We start from the raw sequence: 5,591 nt of genomic DNA, 5'->3' as shown, positions 1-5,591 counted from the left end.
ACACACACACACACACACACACACACACACACACATATATATATATATATATATATATATATGACTGAATCACTTTGCTGTACAGCAGAAATTAACACAACACTGTAATTCAACTGTACTTCAATTATTTATTTATTTGGCTGCATTGAGTCTTAGTTGTGGTGTGTGGGATCGTCATTGCAGCATGCGGGATCTTTCGTTGTGGCACACAGGCTCTTCTCTGTGGCGAGTGGGCTCTTTATTGTGGCTCGTGGGCTTCTCTCTAGTTGTGGCTCATGGACTCTAGAGTGCATGGGCTCAGTAGTTGTGGCATGCAGGCTCTCTAGTTGTGGTGCATGGGCTTAGTTGCCCCATGGCATGTAGAATCTTAGTTCCTCGACCAGGTATTGAACCCATGTCCCCTGCATTGGAAGGCAGATTTTTAACCATTGGACCACCAGGGAAGTCCCCAATTCTTAAAAAAAGAAAAAAACCTATAGTCAAAACACCAATGCTAAGATAAAGGAGGTGAAAAATATTTTTAAATAAAGAACAAATAGAATATCTGAATAGACCTATAACAAGGAAAGTAGGAATTATTTAATTAGGAATAAAAAAATTCCACAAAGAAAGGCATGGCCCAGATGGCATCACTGATGAATTTTATCAAATATTTAAAGAAGAAATAATAATAATATATCACAAATTCTTCAGAGAGTTGAGGAGGAGGGAGACTCCCTACTTCTTCAATGAGGCCATTATTACCCTGATACCAAAGCCAGACAAAGACATCACAAGAAAAAAATTTAGTACAATATCCAGTCTTATCACAGTCAGAAGATTCCTTTACAAAATATTCCCAAGTCAAATTCAGCAATACATAAAAAAGGTTATATACCAGGACCAAGTGAGATTTATTCTAAAGTGATTTTAATATCTAAAAATCAATTCATGTAATACATAGTAATAGAATAATATATAATCATAAGTTCATCTCAATTCATGCAAAAAATAAAACATTTGAGAAAACCCAATACAGATTCATGATAAAAACTTTCAGCAATGTAGGAGTAAAAGGAACTTCTTCAACCTCATAAAAGGTATCTACAAAACCTACAGACAGGATCATACTTAAGGATACATTTACAATAGCTCAAGATGAGGTGAAATATTTAGGCGTAAATGTAAGAAAACATGCACAGAACTTCAATGCTCAAAACTACAAAATTCTGAAGAAAGAAATCAAATAACATCTAAATAAATGGAGATATAATATGTTCATGTTTGGAAGACTCAACATAGTAAAGATGTCAATTGCCTCTAAAGTGATATACAGATTTATGACAATTTCTATCAAAATCCCAGCAAGATTTTATCAATATAGATGATATTATTCTAAATGTATTTGGAAAGTCAAAGGAACTAGAATATCTAATAAAATTTTGAAAAAGGAGAATAAATTGGGAAGCAATCTTAAGACTTTTTACATAGCTATGGTAACCAAGACTGTGTGGTACTGGTGCAAAATAAACACATAGGTCAATGGAACAGAAGAGATTCTCCAGAAATAACCCCACAAGTATGGGTAGCTGATTCTTAATGTAGATTCAAAGGCAATTCAATGAAGGAAAAATAGTCTTTCCAACAAATGGTGTTAGAGCAATTAGATATCCATAGGAAAAAAGTTAACCTTGACTTAAAACTGCTGCTGAGAACTCGGCATCTGTGCACCAGTGCCGAATCAAATCTCAGAGACAGAATTTTGGGTGAAGTAGAAAAGAATGGCTTTATTGCTTTGCCAGGAAAAGGGAGACACAGTGGGTTCATGCCTCTCAAAACTGTGTGTCCCAACCCAGAAGGATTTGGTGAGGAGTTTTATAGTAATAGTTCAAGGGCAGGGTTGCTGATAAGGATTAGGGTGTGTGCAGGGCCTGCACTCTAATCTGGTCTCAGGTAGTCTCCTGATGAACTTCTCTGGTTCCTTTAATCTGGCCTCAGGTGGTCTTCTCTGGAATGAAGAATGCTAACATCTTTTACTTGTTGGGGGTTTTAGTTCTGTAAAGAGCTCAAAGATGTTGTTATGTGTGTCCCTTGAGACAGAACTAGGACCCTGCCCCAAGGCTGCACTATTGTTTCTTGGCTGCTCCTCCCTTGTCTCTGCATCCCCTCCCTTCCCAGATTAGCAACTGTTCGAATCTGCCCTTTGGAACTCAGGTAAGGTCATGGAGGCTGGAGTCTATTCCCTACAAGAAATGGGAGACACAGAAAGTCTTTTGTGCCCAGGAGTCCCACAGGGTCCTGCTTGGTTTCACAAGTATTTGGTGATTTTCTAGATATCTTTCTAATATTTATTTCTAAGGTAATTCTATTGTGATCAGAGAACATACTTTGTATGATTTAAATTATTTTAAATTTATCAAGACTTGTTTTATAGCCCAGATGTAGTCTGTCTGTCTCAGTAAACATCCCATGTGCACTTGGAAAACTATGTATTCTGCTGTTGTTGGGTGGAGTATTTTATAAATGTCAATTAGATCAAGCTGATTGATAATATTGTTCAAGTCTTGTTCAAGTTTTCTATGCCTTTCCTGATTTTCTGCCTACTCATTCTTTCAGTTGTTCAGAGAGGGGTGTTGGAATCTCTTGTTACAATTGTGATTTGTCTATTTCTCCTCACAGATTTCAACCTGGTATGATTTTCTTCTTCCTGAAGAACTTTAAAAATTATGTCCTATACTACAAATCTGCTGGAGATGAATTCTTTCAGTTTCACTATATCATAAAAAGTCTTTGTTTTGCTTAGTTTTCTAAATATTTTTGCTGATTATAGAGATGTAGGTTTACAGCCCCACATTTAGACTCCAGTCCTTTAAAGATGTTGCTGCACTATCTTCTGGCTTTCATTGCTTCTGAAGAGAAGTTCATTATCATTCTTATCTTTGATTTTGTGACATAATATGCCTTTTTGTTCTGGCTACTTTTAAGATTTCTCTTTATCACAGATTAAGGCAAATCCAATTATGACATGCCTTCATGTTGTTCTCTTCTCTCTCTCTCCCCCACTCTCTCTCTGTGCTTGGGGCTGATTGGGCTTCTTGGACCTGCAGATTTAGAGCTGACTTTCTCAATCTCAGCACTATGGGGCCTGGTGAAGGCTGTCTATGCATTATAGGATGTTTAGCATTCCTGGCTTCTACCCACTAGATTCCAGTATTATTCTCCTCTGTGACAACCAAAAATGACTCCAGACATTGCCAATGTCCTCAAGGGCAAAGTCACCCCGATTTGAGCACCACTGGTTTAGAGTTTTTATCAGATTTGGAAATTTGGGAGATGTTATTTTTTTTCTTTTTTTTTTTTTTTTTTTTTTTTTTTTTTGCAGTAGGCGGGCCCCTCACTGTTGTGGCCTCTCCCGTTGCGGAGCACAGGCTCCGGACGCGCAGGCTCAGCGGCCCTGGCTCACCGGCCCAGCCCCTCTGCGGCATATGGGATCTTCCCGGACCGGGGCACGAACCCGTGTTCCCTGCATCGGCAGGCGGACTCTCAACCATTGCGCCATCAGGGAAGCCCTTATTTTTTTTCAATAATGTTCCCCTTACCTCTTTTTTCCTACAGGGACTCCTGAAACCGTGCACCTCAGTTTGGGACTTGAACCCATGAGGCCAGGACTCTAACCAGGTCAGAACCCTTATTGGGACTCAAACCCATGTGGCCAGGACTTGAACCTGGCCAAAACCCTGACTGGGGCTGGAATCCGGCGAAAACCCACAGTCTTCCAACCGAAATCACACACCTGGTTTCAGGAGTTAATGAAGCTCAGGTTCTTGATGTCTCATCTCAGAAAGTATTCAGTGAGAGACAAAATGATAGGTAAGAAGTGAATTTACTTAGAGAGAAACACACTCCACAGACAGAGTGTGGGCCATCTCAGAAGGTGAGAAAGGCACTAGGGTATGGGGTTTTCAGTTTTTATAGGGGTGGGTAATTTCATAGGCTAATAAATTGGAGGAGTATTCCAGCCATTTTGGGAAGGGGTGGGGATTTCCAGGAAATGGGGCACTGCACACTTTTTTATCCTTATGGTCGGCCTTGGAACTGTCCTGGTGCCTGTGGGTGTGTCATTTAGCTTGCTGATGTGTTACAGTGAGCATATACTGAGGCTCAAGGTCTAATGGAAGTCAACTTGTCGGCCATCTTGGACCCATTTTGTTCTAATCAGTTTATGTCATGTCCTTGGGCTACGTCATTCCTTTAAAGTTTGTGCCCTGCCCCCTTCCCTCCTGTTTCATTCCGATTATATGTGTATTAATCTGACTGAATGTGCCCCACAGCTCACTGATGCTCCATTAACTTTTTTCAATCTTTTTTCTTTGTGTTTCACTTTGGATAGTTTGCATAGTTTGGATAGTTTCTGCTGCTATTTCTTCAAGTTCACCCATCTTTTCTTTTTTATTATCTAATCTGATGTTAGTCCCATCCAGTATTTTTCATCTCAGAGATTGTATTTTCATTTTAGGTAGCTTGATTTTGGTATTTTTCATATTTTTCCTATCCCTAATAACCTGTGCAATCTGTCTTGAACATTGAACATGGAATACAGCTATGATAATTATTTCAATGTCCTTATCTGCTAATCCTAATAACTGTATCATCTCTGGGCTTATTTTTATTAATTGATTTTTTTCTTCTCATTATGGGTCATATTTTCCTAACTCTTTGCATGCCAGACACTGTGAGTTTTACCTTGCTGAATGCTGGCTAATTTTGCGTTCCTGTGAACATTGTTTAGAGATGCAGCTAAGTCACTTGGTAACAGTTTGATCTTTCAAGGTTTGCTCTTGAGAGATGTTATGTAAGACCATGAAATGGAGCAAGACCCTGTGGGACCTTCCCTGGTACAAATCCCTTCTGTGTCCCCCATTTCTTATTTGCAGGCAAAAGGCTTCAGCCTCCTGGACCTTCCCTGAGTTCCAAAGGGAAGATTCAAATTGTTGCTAATTAGGAAAGGGAGGGAATGCAGAAAGAAAGGAGGAGCAGTCAAGAAACAATAGTGTAACCTTGGGGAAGTGTCCTCGTTCCTCCTCAAGGAATATACATAACAATATCTTTGAGTTCTTCTGTAGGAACTAAGGCCCTCACCCAGGTAGAGGATGGTAACTTCAGGCTAAACATAAGATGCCTGGAACACTGCCCTGTTACCTCACCACTAGCCAGTCAGAAGAAAGTCACACACCCTGCAGCCCACACTCCAAATTTTGCCTATAAAAACTTCTCCCTAAAAACCATCAGAGAGTCCAGGGATTTTGAGCATGAGCCACACATTCTTCTTGATTGGCCTTGCAATAAACTTTTCTCTGCTCTAAATGCTGATGTTTTGGTATATTTGGCCTCACTGTGAGTCAGGCACATGAATTGCATTCCGTAACAACTAGAGCAACCTTTGTTCTAGGGCTGATTCCACCATACCACCAAGGAAGTACCCTCCTGAGTACCCTATCTAATAGCCTGAGAATTGCAATGTTTTCTCTTCTGACTGGTGGAGCAGGAACTATTCCCAGCCTTGCAAATCTCTGGTGATTGTTCTCTCACTCCTCACTCGTGCTTCTTTCCCT

The sequence above is a fragment of the Lipotes vexillifer genome, unplaced genomic scaffold, assembly GCF_000442215.2.
Source record: "Lipotes vexillifer unplaced genomic scaffold, Lipotes_vexillifer_v1.1 scaffold466, whole genome shotgun sequence".
NCBI lineage: Eukaryota > Metazoa > Chordata > Mammalia > Artiodactyla > Lipotidae > Lipotes > Lipotes vexillifer.
The sequence above is the reverse complement of the archived record's forward strand: the minus strand, read 5'-3'. Positions refer to the sequence as shown.